Raw genomic sequence first — 13,723 nt, forward strand, 5'->3', positions numbered from 1 at the left:
CCACAATCCTTTAACCTGAACATTCCTTTCTGGGAATCCCAGGTCTCTAGACAAACTCAACCAATTGTCAACCAGAAAATTTTTAAATTTACCTATGTCCTGGAAGCCCCTACTTTGAGTTGTCCTGTCTTTCTAAATCAAACCAATGTATATATATTTTTAATTTATTATACTTTCAAGTTCTCGGATACATGTGCAGAACGTGCAGGTTTGTTACATAGGTATACATGTGCCATGGTGGTTTGCTGCACCCGTCAACCTGTCATCTACATTACGTGTTTCTCCTAATGTTATCTCTCCCCTAGTCCCCCACCCACTGATAGACCCCAATGTGTGATGTTCCCCTCCCTGTGTCTGTGTTCTCGTTGTTCAACTCTCATCTATGTGTGATAACATGTGGTGTTTGGTTTTCTGTTCTTGTGTTAGTTTGCTGAGAATGATGGTTTCCAGCTTCATGCATGTCCCTGCAAAGGACATGAAGTCATCCTTTTTTATGGCTGCATAATATTCCATGGTGTATATGTGCCACATTTTCTTTATCCAGCCTATCATTGATGGGCATTTGGGTTGGTTCCAAGTCTTTGCTATTGTGAACAGTGCTGCAGTAATCATACGTATGCATGTTTCTTTATAGTAGAATGATTTATAATCCTTTGGGTATATACCCAGTGATGAGATTGCTGGGTCAAATGGTATTTCTGGTTCTAAATCCTTGAGGAATTGTCACACTGTCTTCTACAATGGTTGAACTAATTTACACTCCCACCACCAATGTGAAAGTGTTCCTATTTCTCCACATCCTCTCCAGCATCTGTTGTTTCCTTTTTAATAATCTGCATTCTAACTGGTGTGAGATGGTATCTCATTGTGGTTTTGATTTGCATTTCTCTAACGACCAGTGATGATGAGCTTTTTTTCATGTTTGTTGACTGCATAAATGTCTTCTTTTGAGAAGTGTCTGTTTATGTCCTTTGCCCAATTTTTGATGGTGCTGCTTTTTTTTTTTCCTGTAAATTTGTTTAAGTTCTTTGTAGATTCTGGATATTAGCCCTTTGTCAGGTGGATAGATTGCAAAAATTTTCTCCCATTCTGTAGGTTGCCTGTTCACTTTGATGGTGGTTTCTTTTGCTGTGCAGAAGCTCTTTAGTTTAATTAGACCCCATTTGTCAATTTTGGCTTTCATTGCCATTGCTTTTTGTGCCAAACCAACATATTTCTTAAATGTATTTCATTGATGTCTCATGCCTTCCTAAAATATATATGAATAATATAAAATATATTTTTTATATTTTATATTAATAATATAAACTATATAAATATAAATTATTTATTTTAGGAAGGCATATATATATACACACACACATAGCTTTCTATACTATAAGGAAAAATAAATAATGGTAAAAAATATATATGAGTGTGTGTGTGTGTGTGTGTGTGTGTGTGTGTGTGTGTGTATATATATACCTCCAAGCTGTAGCCAAACCACCTTGGGCACATATTGTCAGGACCTCCTGAGGGCTGTGTCAAGGGCCATGGTCACTTATATTTGGCTCAGAATAAATCTCTTAAAATATTTTATGGAGTTTGACTCTTTTCATCAACAATACAAAAGTAAAACTACACGGGAGGAAAAAGTTCTAGGAGTCTATAGTACCATAGAGAGACTATAATAAAAAACAATTTTGTTTATGTTTTCAAATAGCTAAAATAGCAGATTTTGAATATTTTCAATACAAAGAAATGATAACTTTTTTATTATGAATATGCAAATCACCCTGATTTGATCATTGCACATTGTATATGTGTATTGAATTATCACATTTTACCCCACACATATATACAAAGATTATGTCAGTTAAAAATAATGAGTATAATAAATTATAGTGATAAATATGACCACAATAAAAAACAACAATATATAGATTTACAACTATTAATTTGAAAAGAAATAATATATAGTATATAGAGTTACAACTATTAATTTGAAAAGAAATGATATTTTATCATAACCATTTTCCAACCATGGCAAATTTTCCAATCTATGGTAAATTAATTGACCTAAGTTAGCCATTCTCAAAATTTAGTGTGCATAATAATTACCCAGGAAATTTGTCAAAGACTTCTAGGCACCATCTCCAGAGATTGTGATTTACCTGTCTGGGGTGGAGCCACTGATTTGCATTTCTTATAAGCTTCTAGGTGGTACCAAGATGGGTCCACAGAACACACTTTGAGGGGCACTGATGTAGACAATGGTCTGTAACAGTTGCTAATATCACAGGACAGTCAACTAGATATGAGTCTTCTGATGAAAAAACACCATGCCACATGTGGTGTTGTCATGCCAAAAGTAAATACAAAACCAGAATTAGAACAAGCCTCTGTATCCTACCACCAATTTTTCTGAAAATAAAAAAGGTAAACATTAAATAACCGTGGAAATGTAATCAGCAAAGTCCAAGTTATGGGAAATTCTGCAGGACTTAGGACCCAGTTACTTTAGCAAAAAAATTACAAGGAAATAAAAGGAGGGGGCAAATTATAGTTTAAAGAGACTCAGAATTTATATCAACCTATCACATTATATAGAACTTATTTAGGCCCAAAATCAAAAATAAATGGTAAAGTAAAATTTATAATACAAGTGAGAAAATTTGGAAACTGTATATGATGATATTAAGTGCTTGCTGTTATTTTTTAGGCATAACAAAGATTCACTCTGATCGTAAAAATACAGTCTTATTTTTTCTAGATACATTCTCAAATATTTATAAAATTATATTTTGTCTGCAAACTGCTTTGAAGTAACCTTGTTTGGTGGTGAGTATGGATTAGATTAAACGAGATTAGCTATGAGTTGCTAATTGCTAAAATTGGGTAATGGATACATGGGGATTCAATATGGTAATCGTCTGATTGTTTCCATAATAAAAAAAAAAAACACATGTCATTGTAATAACTGAAGAATAATTCATTAGTTTGCATATAATTGGGCAATGCTGCAAGGCTGAATCATCAAATAATCCACATAGGGTTATTCATAACATAAAGGACAGATTGGAAATAAATGTCAGTCTATTTCATGTTGTAAAAAATCCCCATAAACTTCCACAACCAAGGTGATTTACCAGTCAGCAGGAGACACTCCAGAAACATAGACTGAAAGAAATTTGAAAAGTAGTTATACCAAGATCACATAGAAAATCACTGGCATATGATAAAACCAAAAGCCATTGCTCCCCTCCATCCTTCCCTTTCCTTTTGCCAACTGTTATTGTATCAAATTCCCTATTTCCTGTTCAACATTGTATTTATTTTTTAACATATGATTCCACTGTTGCTTGTTTCTTTGCTCTTTTTTTGAAGCTAGAATACATTGCAAATTGTGATTTTTCAGTGTAGGCTTGCTAAGTAAAATGAAATAATCTTGCTTAACTAACTAATTGGGATTTTATATAATGTGTTATTTTTCTATTTTTATGTAAGCATGGATGCTTTTCTAACAGTGATACTTACACATTCTTAAATTGCTTTGCATAATATATGCTAAAACAAACTTTTTAATATAAAAAAAGTTTAATGTGCCAATTGCTCTCCAAAGGGAGAGCACCATCATTAGCCATCATGAATAACTGATATCATCAAAGTATTTCACTGTTGTCAATTTGTTGAGTGAAATATGCAATAAAGTGCAGTACTTTATTTCCCAGTGATATTGAGAATTGTTTCATGTGTATATTTGCATTAATCTTTGGTGATTTCCTTGTTCACAGCCTTTGCCTACTTTTTTCCGTTGGATTATTTACCTTTTTTCATTGATTTGTAGGATTTACTGCTGTGTTCTAAATATGAATCCTTAATTTGTTAGACATGTTGCAAATATATTTTCAGTTGCTTGCTCTGCTTTGAACTGTGTCTATTTTATTGTATCTAAATTTTTAATTTGATGCACTCTCTTATTGATGGGAATTTAAATTACCAACTGTCTCATGTTACCAATAGCACTGAAATTATTTTCTGCTTTATAAAACATAGCAAATTTAATTATTTTAGTTTTAATTCTAATAATAATTTTAAATGAATTATTTATATGGTGCCTGCTCCCCGTCAGGTAAAGTGATAAGTACTTTAAATATTTTATTTCAATAAAATCTCGAAACAACCCCTGTGACATAATAATCCTTAATTAGCAAAGGAAGAAATTTAAGTATAGAAATGTTAATTGAGTTGTCTAAACTCAAACTGCTACTAAGGAGTGAAACTAGAATTTTGTTCAAAGCCATTTTGTTGTGAAAGCTAAAACTCTCTTCATTATGCTCTACTGCAGCTATTTTTATTGTAGCTAATCATGAGTTGTAAGTTTCAAGAAGGCAAAAATGATGTAGTCAATTTATAAACTCTAGACTCTCTTCAAAGAGCAAGTACTAAACAAATATATACTAAATGTATATGTCAGCTGATGAACCTCATTTTGGCAAAATGTATTTAATTAGTGAGATGTTAACTTTCTCAGAAGCTTTGGCAACTTTTTAAGAGGGGGACTTTTGCCTCGTTAGAGGATTATTTGTTAGTTTAAATTTGGCAGGTAGGAGATATTTGGAGGAAGATGGATCAAGTCTTTAGTCTTTGAAGAGTTAGATGTGTTAACACATAGGCTGTCACTTCCCCTGTATTTAAGGGAGTAACTTTTTTTCCTCTGTCTCTAAGTAAGAGTTGTCTTCACATTGAATAGGTTGAAGAGAAAAAAGAAGAGGGGGTTGTCTTGCTGTCTCAGGGATAGCAAAGGTAGAAAAGAAATCTGCATATAAGTGACCCACATGGTCCAAACCATGTTGTTCAAGGGTCAACTACATTCAAACACTGTCAATCAGTTGATGTTACTGTAGGTAGGTAAAGTAAGATGATGCTGACCTACTGCTGTCATGGAGTTTAAAGTCCAGGAAATTTGCTTGGATTTTCTATAAGAAAACATATTAGGAGTTTTTTTAGACCTGGTACTGGGACATTATATTTCAACATAGCATGCATAAGTAGAAACATTAATACCTGGTGTACAAAATATAGTTAGTCTTTAGAGTACAGACTAGAATAGGAGCAAGGATACCCTTGGAGTTTAACTAGCTTTCTTGCCATTTAGCAGTTATCTCTAGTTCACACCGTATTGTGTTTGGCCTCATTAGTGGTGATACTGACAAATAGAGTAAATAACCTTGCTTTTAAAGAAATGCATATTGCATCTGAATGAAGAAGTCTTATAAGTATTGCCTAAATTATGATAATCTGATTCAGATACATTTTATTATGGCTACTTAGATACTTTCTTTCCCTACTGACACTGCCACCAAGTCAAGTTGAAACCAGAGTTCTGATTATAGACTGGTTCAGGTATGTTGTGTTTCTCCACCATTTTCTTTCATATCACATTCTCACTATGCTTCAGATTTTTTTTTTTTTTTTTTTTTTTTGACATAGTCTTGCTCTGTCTCCCAGGCTAGAGGGCAGTGGCATGATCTCGGCTCACTGCAACCTCTACCTCCCAGGTTCAAGCAATTCTCTTGCCTCAGCCTCCCAAGTAGCTGGGACTACAGGCACATGCCATGACACCCAGCTAATTTTTGAATTTTTAGTAGACACGGGGTTTCACCATGTTGGTCAAGCTGGTCCCTATCTCTTGACCTTGTGATTTGCCCGTCTTGGCCTCCCAAAGTGCTGAGATTACAGGCGTGAGCCACCGTTCCCGGCCTTAGAACATCTTTATACCTTATAATATTGCTTTGTTAACAGCACAATTTTTGGAATCAAAAAATAAGCACAGCTTGACCACTCACCTGTGTGACCTTGGGTAAATAACATCACTTTTTTAAAACCAATTTCCTCATCTGTCAAATGAGAGTAACAATAAATGTATTTTAGAATACTGTAAGAAGTAATGAAAAAAATTACACTTCTGGTTGTAATGGAGTAGCTTAATAGCCTAGCCTTCCTGCTGAGAAAATTATAGAAATTTAATAAAACAAAAAGAAATCGGCATTTGAAAGCACTGAAGAGCAACCATGTTAGCTAGAACCTGAGAGGTCGTGTTATCAAAGAAAGTAGAACTACAAAGTTTGTCTGATATTGCACGTGACTTTTTACCTCAATGAATTTGCCTCACCCTAAACAGCAAAGAGCGAAAGTTTTCATAAGCCAAGAAGAAGGGAGATTCTGGGAAGACAGGTAGAGCTATCAGCCACCAACTGGAGTTTAGGTCTCCCAGAGAAGAGGGTCCTACATGTATTGGCTTTCAGTTGAGAATCTTGAAGAACTAAGCCAGAGAAAGTAGGCAAACCAAAATAAACTAGGACTTACAAAGACTAAAACTAAAGCACGAAAAATTGCAATTCCTGGTTCAAATCCTCTGCACCTACTTCAACTGCTTGCCAATAAGAGAACTAAATCATCTCTAGAAAAAGACACTATCATCCTTAAGCTCTTGAATAGTAAATGTGAAATGTCTGGAATTCTGAGAAGGGATATTTTCAAGCAAAACAAAAATAAACTCGGAAATGTGGAACTGCAAGTAAGATTGAATAACATAGGAGTAAATATATAGACAAAACTAAACAAATATTGAGTAGTTAAAACCAAAGATAATATATTTCAAAATTTTCGATATATATACAATTTAATATAGCAACAGCACAAAAGGCATGAGGAGATAAACGTGCTAGAATATTATAAGACACTTTCATTTTATGGGACTTGGAAAAAGCACTTATTTATTACCAATGCTAATAAGTCAATAATCCATTCCAGCATATCTAGAGACACCATGAAAAATACTTTTAAATGTGTAACAAGCAATTCAATGAAAGAAAATAAAAGACATCAAATAACTTTAAAACAGACTAATTTTTAAGTGGCAAGAAGAGAAAGTTACATGACAAAGGTATATTAGAACTCTAAAAGAAAATGTATTATGGAAATCCTAACCAAATGAGAACTAGTATACTAAAATCAATATAGAATTTTAAAGAAAAAGTACTAGAGATTACGTTGAACATTTTGCTGTGATAAAATACTTAATCTACACATATATACACATAAACATAGTTTCAACCTGCAAAACAAGTAAAAGAACCTCACATACAGAAAATGAGAATTAGTCAGATCAATAATTATTGTAAAAGATTTTTAGTATCTCTCAGTAACTGGTAAAACAAAGCAGTATTAAATATTTTTATAACAATAAAATTGATCACAAACAGACACATGCAATCAATAACTGCAAAACACAGTTGTAAATTCACATAGAATAATTACCAATATTGATCAATCGCTAGGTCATTTAACCAATTCTCAACAAATTTTAAATTGGAGATTATACACAGCATTATTTTTTATTTTCCTAAGGATAGAATTGGGTAAGAGGTTAGTTGGTAACACAAAAAACTATAAATCATGGCTATGAAAATCCTCAAATGCTTAAAAATTAAGCAGAATACTTTTAAATAATCCCCAATTCCTAAGAAACATAAAAATATAAATTAGAAAATATTTTTAAATAATTGATAATACTTTTCAAATCTTTTGGCATGCAGTTAAAACTCTCTTAACAGAAAAAATGCAGACTTGAACTCATTTATGTGTATTAGAAAAGGAAAGCTCAGCATTCATAAAGACAATGCCCCATGAACAAATGGTTGATTACACATCGAAATCAGTAAATGCTATAATAGTAAAACAACTTTATATGATCATCTCAATAAATGCAGAACGATCATTTGACCAAACTCAATATACTTTCGTAATGAAAATACTCAACAAAGTTGGAATATAAAGGGAATTTTCTCAACCTCACAATGAGTATCTATGAAAAAAGCGTAGCTAACATCAGACTTAATAGTGAAAGACTGAAAACTTTTCCTGCTAACAAGAGGAACAAGATACGAATGTCTAGTGTCACAATTTCCATTTGACATTGTACTGGAAATGCAGCCAGGGAAACAGCAAGAAAAAGAAATGAAGTCATTCATATTGGAAAGGAAGAAGTAAAAATATCACTATTTGCAGATGGCATAATCTCATACATAAAAAAACTGAAGAATCCGTAAAAAACGGTTGGTGCTCATAAATGATTTAGCAAATACGTAGGATGCAATATCAACATACAAAAACTAGTTATATTTCTATTTTTCCTTCTTAAGGTATAATTAACAAAAGTTGTATACTGTGGCAGTTTGATATAAACATACAGTGTGAAATAATTACAGTTGAGTAAATTAACCCATCACCTCGCATCATTACCTTTTCTGTGTGTGCTGAGAACAATTAAGATATGCTTTTTTAGCAAATTTCACAGTATACTATTTTTAACTATATTCATCATTTTTACATTAGATTCCAGAACTTAATCAGTTATAACTGAAATTTTATATCCTTTGACCAATGTCTTCTCATTCTCCCCAGCCACTAGTTCCTGGCAGCCACCATTCTGTTTCTGTGTGATCAACGTGTTTCAGATTCCACATATAAATGAGATCACAGTATTTTGTCTTTCTGTTTCTGGCTTATGTCACTTAATAATGACTTCAGTTTCATCCATATTGATGCAAATGACAATTTCTTTTCTTTGTTACGGTTTAATAATATTCCAGTGTGTCTCACATTTTCTTTCTCCATTTATGCACTGATGGATGTACAGGTTGTTCCCATATCTTAGCTATTGTGAAGACTGCAATGAATATGAATTTAGTATCTCTTCAAGATACTGATTTCATTTCTTTTGGATATACAGACAATTCCTAACTTAGAATAATTTGACTTACCATTTTTTGACTTTACAATGGTGTGAAATCAAAATGCATTTAATAGAAACTACACTGCAAGTACCCATATAACCATTCTCTTTTTCACTTTTAATACAATCTCCAATAAATTACATGAGGATAGTCAACATTTATAATAAAATAGTCTTTGTGTTAGATGATTTTGTTCAAATGTAAGCTAATGTAAGTGTTCTGAGCATGTTTAAGGTAGGGTAGAAAAAGCTACAATGTTTGGTAGGTGTATGAAATGCAGTTTTGACTTACAACATTCTCAACTTACACACAATGAGTTTATTAGGACACAACCTCATTGTAAGTCAAAGAACAACTGTATACCCAGAAGTGGTGTTACTGGATCATAGCATAGTTCTATTTTTAATTTTTGAGGAACTCCATGATGTTTCCCATACTAGCTGTACCAATTAATATTCCTATTAAATCATATTGGTGTATAAGAATTTCCATTTCTCTATATCCTTGCCAACACTTGTTATCTATTGTCTTTTTATAGCAGCCACTTAACAGGTGTGAGATGATATCTCATTTTAATTTTCATTTCCCTGATTACTCATGATAAGTACCTTTTCATATGCCTATTGACCACTTATATGTCATCTTAGGAAAAATGTTTAGGTCTGTATTAGGGTTCTCTAGAAAAACAGAAGCAATTATACAGATAGATATCAGAGATTTATTATGGGAATTGACTTACAGCTATGGAGGCCAAGTCCCACAATATGCCATCTGCAAGCTGGAAGAATCCGAAAAGGTAGTGGTGTAATTTGATCCTAGTCCGAAGTCCCAAGAACCAAAAGAAATAATGTAACTCTAAGTCTATAGGTCAAAGGCCTGAGAACTCAGAGCCAATGGTGTACGGCCTAGAGTCTGAAGGCTTGAGAACTGGGAGCTCTGAAGGGAAAGGCAGGAGAAGACAGATGTCTTAGCTCAAGAAGAGAGAACTAATTTGCCTTTCTGCCACCTTTTGGTCTAATGAATTTGATAATGCTGTCCACATTAATGAGGGGATTTTTTTTTTTTTACTTCAACTGCTGGGATACATGTGTATAACGTGCAGGTTTGTTCCATAGGCATACATGTGCCATGCTGATTTGCTGCACCTATCAACCCATCATGTAGGTTTTAAGCCCCACATGCATTAGCTATTTGTCCTAATGCTCTCCCTCCCCTTGCCCCTCAACCCTTGACAGAACCCAGTGTATGATTCTCCCCACCCTGTGTCCATATGTTCTCACTGTTCAACTCCCACTTACGAGTAAGAACATGTGGTGTTTAGTTTTCTGATCCTGTGTTAGTTTGCTGAGAATGATGCCTTCCAGCTTTATCCATATCCCTGCAAAGGACATGAACTCAATCTTTTGTATGGCTGCATAGTATTCCATGGTGTATATGTGCCACATTTTCTTTATCCAGCCTATCATTGATGGGCATTTGAGTTGGTTCCAAGTCTTTGCTATTGTGAACAGTACTGCAATAATCATACGTATGCATGTTTCTTTATAGTAGAATGATCTATAATCCTTTGGTTATATGCCCAGTAATGGGATTGCTGGTCAAGTGGTATTTCTGGTTCTAGATCCTTGAGGAATCACCACACTGTCTTCCACAATGGTTGAACTAATTTACAATCCCACCAACAGTGCAAAAGCATTCTTATTTCTCCACATCCTCTCGAGCATCTGTTGTCTCCTGACTTTTTAATAATCTCCATTCTAACTGGCATGAGATGGTATCTTATTTTGGTTTTGACTTGCTTTCTTTGCTTTCTTTAATGACCAGTGATGATGAGCCTTTTTTCATATGTTTGTTGGCCATATAAATGTCTTCTTTTGAGAAGTGTCTGCTGATATCCTTCACCCACTTTGCGATGAGGTTGGGTTTTTATTTTTTTTTTTCTTGTAAATTTGTTTAAGTTCCTTGTAGATTCTGGATATTAGACCTTTGTCAGATGGGTAGATTGCAAAAATTTTCTCCCATTCTGTAAGACTATTCAGTCTGATGATAGTTTCTTTTGTTGTGCAGAAGCTCTTTAGTTTAATTAGATTACAGTTGTCAATGTTGGCTTTTGTAGCAATTACCTTTGGTGTTTTAGTCATGAAGTTTTTGCCCATGCATATGTCCTGAATGGCATTGCCTAGGTTTTCTTCTTGGGTTTTTATGGTTTGGGGTTTTACATTTAAGTCTTTAATCCATCTTAATTTTTGTATGAGGTGTAACGAAGGGGTCCAGTTTCTGTTTTCTGCATATGGCTGCCCAGTTATCCCAGCACCATTTATTAAATAGAGAATCTTTTCCCCATTGCTAGCTTTTGTCAGGTTTGCTAAAGATCAGATGGTTGTAGATGTGTGATATTATTTCTGAGTTCTCTGTTCTGTTCTATTTGTCTATATATCTGTTTAGGTGCTGGTACCATGCTGTTTTGGTTACTGTATCCTTGTAGTATAGTTAGAAGTCAGGTAGCATGATGCCTCCAGCTTTGTCCTTTTTGCTCAGGATTGTCTTAGCTATACGGGCTCTTTTTTTAGTTCCATCTGAAATTTAAGGTAGTTTTTTCTAATTCTGTGAGGAAAGTCAATGGTAGCCTGATGGGAATAGCATTGAATCTATAAATTACTTTGGTCAATATGGCCATTTTCACGATATTGATTCTATCCATGAGCGTTTAATATTTTTCCATTTGTTTGTGTCCTCTCATTTATTTGAGCACTGGTTTGTAGTTCTCCTTGAAGAGGTCCTTCACGTCCCTTGTAAATTGTATTCCTAGGTATTTTATTCTCTTTGTAGCAATTGTGGATGGGAGTTTGCTTATGATTTGGCTCTCTGCTTGTCTATTATTGGTGTATAGGAATGTTTGTGATTTTTGCACATTAACTTTTGTAATCTGAGACTTTGCTGATGTTACTTATTAGCTTAAGGAGTTTTGGGGCTGAGACAATAGGGTTTTCTAAATATACAATCATGTCATTTGCAAACAGAGACAATTTTGCTTCCTCTTTTCCTATTTGAATACCCTTTATTTCTTTCTCTTGCCTGATTGCCCTGGCCAGAACTTCCAATACTATGTTGAATAGGAGTGGTGAGAGATGGCATCCTTGTGTTGTGCCAGATTTCAAAGGGAATGCTTCCATCTTTTGCCCATTCAGTATGATATTGGCTATGGGTTTGTCATAAATAGGTCTTATTAATTTGAGATATGTTCCATCAATACCTAGTTTATTGAGAGTTTTTAGCATGCAAGGTTGTTGAATTTTATCAAATTACTTTTCTGCATCTATTGAGATAATCATGTAGTTTTTGTCATTGGTTCTGTTTATGTGATGGATTACATCCATTGATTTGTGTATGTTGAACCAGCCTTGCATCCCAGGGATGAAGCTGACTTGGTCATGGTGGATAAGTTTTTTGATGTGCTGCTGGATTCAGTTTACCAGTATTTTATTGAGAATTTTCACATCAATGTTCATCAGGGATATTGGACTGAAATTCTCTTTTTTTGTGTGTTTCTGCCAGGTTTTGATATCAGGATAATGCTGGCCTCATAAAATGAGTTAGGGAGGAGTCCCTCTTTTTCTATTGTTTGGAATAGTTTCAGAAGAAATGGTTCCAGCTGCTCTTTGTACCTCTGGTAGAATTAGGCTGTGAATCCATCTGGTCCTGGACTTTTCTGGTTGGTAGGCTATTAATTAATGCCTCAATTTCAGAAGTTGTTATTGTTCTATTCAGGGATATGACTTCTTCCTGATTTAGTCTTGGAAGGGTGTATGTGTTCAGGAATTTATCAATTTCTTCTAGATTTTTTTAGTTTATTTGATAGAGGTGTTGATAGTATTCTCTGATGGTCATTTGTATTTCTGTGGGATCAGTGGTGATATCGCCATTATCATTTTTTATTGTGTCTATTTAATTCTTCTCTGTTTTCTTCTTTATTAGTGTAGCTAGCAGTCTATCTATTTTGTTAATCTTTTCAAAAAACAAGCTCCTGGATTTATTGATTTTTTTCGAAGGTTTTTTTTGTGTCTCTCTTTCAGTTCTGCTCTGATCTTAGTTATTTCTTGTCTTCTGCTAGGTTTTGAATTTATCTGCTCTTGCTTCTCTAGTTCTTTTAGTTGTGATGTTACGGTGTCGATTTCAGATATTTCTAGCTTTCCGATATGTGAATTTAGTGCTATAAATTTCCCTCTTAACACTGCTTTAGCTGTGTCCCAGTAATTCTGGTACAATGTCTCTTTGTTCTCATTGGTTTCAAAGAAGTGCTTGATTTCTCCCTTAATTTTGTTATTTACCCAGTAGTCATTCAGGAGCAGGTTGTTCAATATCTATGTAGTTGTGCAGTTTTGAGTCAGTTTTCTTAAACCTGGGTTCTAATTTGATTGAGAGACTTCATGATTTCCATTTCATCTCTCCATGATAGACTTTATGACTTCTATTTTGTTGCATTTGCTGAGGAGTGTTTTACTTCCATTTATGTGGTTAATTTTAGAATAAGTGCTATGTGGCACTGAGAAGAATGTATATTCTGTTGATTTGGGGTGGAGAGTTCTGTAGATGTCTATTAGGTCTGTTTGGTCCAGAGCCGAATTCAAGTCCTGAATGTCCTTATTAATTTTCTGTCTTGTTGATCTAATATTTACAGTGTGGTGTTAAAGTCTCCCACTATTATTGTGTGGGAGTCTAAGTCTCTTTGTAGGTGTCTAAGAACTTGTTTTATGAATCTGGGTGCTCCTGAATTGGGTGCATATATATTTAAGATAGTTAGCTCTTGTTGCATTGATGCCTTTACCATAAAAGCCTTTGCCTTTTTTTATCTTTGTTGGTTTAAAGTCTGTTTTATCACAGACTAGGAATGCAGCCCCTGCTTCTTTTTTTTTCCTTCTATTTCCTTGGTAAATATTTCTTCA

The 13,723-nt window shown here is 34.1% G+C and overlaps 1 long non-coding RNA gene across 1 annotated transcript in view; it reads right to left on the reverse strand.

The window, feature by feature from the left end:
• Positions 1 to 4,539: 4,539 nt before the first annotated feature.
• LOC139363731 (uncharacterized) overlaps positions 4,540 to 13,723 on the reverse strand; it is a 128,267-nt gene continuing 119,083 nt past the window's right edge. Inside the window, exons 6-7 of the long non-coding RNA XR_011624562.1 lie at positions 5,829 to 5,879; positions 4,540 to 4,958 (exon numbers count right to left, since the gene is read on the reverse strand). This is a non-coding gene — a long non-coding RNA (uncharacterized lncRNA). The remainder of the gene's footprint in view (positions 4,959 to 5,828; positions 5,880 to 13,723) is intronic.

Source organism: Macaca nemestrina, chromosome 6, assembly GCF_043159975.1.
Source record: "Macaca nemestrina isolate mMacNem1 chromosome 6, mMacNem.hap1, whole genome shotgun sequence".
Taxonomy (NCBI): Eukaryota; Metazoa; Chordata; class Mammalia; order Primates; family Cercopithecidae; genus Macaca; species Macaca nemestrina.